The sequence below is a fragment of the Mastomys coucha genome, unplaced genomic scaffold, assembly GCF_008632895.1.
Source record: "Mastomys coucha isolate ucsf_1 unplaced genomic scaffold, UCSF_Mcou_1 pScaffold14, whole genome shotgun sequence".
Lineage (NCBI taxonomy): Eukaryota > Metazoa > Chordata > Mammalia > Rodentia > Muridae > Mastomys > Mastomys coucha.
The window spans coordinates 46,931,498-46,932,780 of record NW_022196896.1 but is presented as its reverse complement, the minus strand read 5'-3'; the positions used below and the strand labels follow the sequence as shown (position 1 = coordinate 46,932,780).

The following is a 1,283-nucleotide window of genomic DNA, read 5'->3' as shown; positions in this document are numbered from 1 at the left end:
AGCAAGAACATCTAACACCAGAGAACAACAGATGGCAAAAGGCAAACACAAGAATCCTACCAACAGAAACCAAGACTACCTGGGTTCATCAGAACCTAGTTCTCCCACCACAGCAAGTCTTGGATATCTCCAAACACTGGAAAAGCAAAATTTGGATCAAAAATCATAGCTCACGATGGTGCTAGAGGAATTTAAGAAGGACATGAATAACTCCCTTAAAGAAATACAGGAGAATACAGGTAAAGAGGTACAAGTCCTTAAAGAGGGAACAAAAAAAATCCCATAAAGAATTACAGGAGATCACGAGTAAACAAGTAGAAGCCCTTAAAGAGGAAACACAAAAATCCCTTAAGGAATTACAGGAAAACACAAACAGGTGAAGAAATTGAGCAAAACCATCCAGGACCTAAAAATGGAAGTAGAAGCAATTAAGAAATCACAAAGAGGCCGCCACCGCCCCGCGCCCCGGGCGCCCATCCCCCACTGACTCCAGTTCCTCGCTGCCAGCCAAACCTCCCGACCATGCCCGATGCCCCACCCGCTTCTGCGACCCCCCAGCCCCGCGCAGCTCCGAGCGCCTGCAGTCATCGCGCCGCCACACCAGGCTTTCAGTAAAGGCCAAAAATCTGGGTCACAGCTGAGGAAGACCTCAGATTCAGAGTGCAGAATGTGGCCTGCTCAACTGCTGTCCCAACTCCTCCCTCTCTGGCCACTGCTATTGCTACCCTGCTCAGGGCTCCTCCCATCGATCCCCACCAGCCCCAGCTCGTCCCCCCAGCGACTCCTCAACACATGTGTGTTTGGGAGCGGGCGCCCACGGGTCCCAAGATCACGTTGGCAAGTTCTGCCAGGCACTGCGCCTCTTGATACCCCATCAGGGTTTGAGGAGGGGCCTCCCTCATCTCAGTACCCTTGGGCTATAGTGTGGGGTCCCACAGTATCTCGGGAGGATGGAGGGGACCCCAACTCTGTCAATCCTGGATTTCTGCCCCTGGACTATGGTTTTGCAGCCCCACATGGGCTGGCTACTCCGCACCCCAACTCAGACTCCATGCGGATGATGGAGACGGGCTCATCCTCGGGGAAACTCCTGCTACCTTGAGGCCCTTCCTGTTTGGAGGGTGTGGAGAAGGTGTGGACTCTCAGCTTTATGTTACAATCACCATATCCATCATCATTGTTCTTGTTGCTACCGTCAAGCAGCGCAGGCCCTCTGGGCAGCAAGGTGCCCTGAGGCAGGAGGAGAGCCAGCAACCACTGACAGACCTGTCTCCTGCTGGAGT

General features: G+C 53.2%; 1 pseudogene; it reads left to right on the top strand.

The window, feature by feature from the left end:
- Positions 1-558: 558 nt before the first annotated feature.
- The window catches only part of LOC116089382, a 36,615-nt pseudogene continuing 35,890 nt past the window's right edge, over positions 559-1,283 (top strand).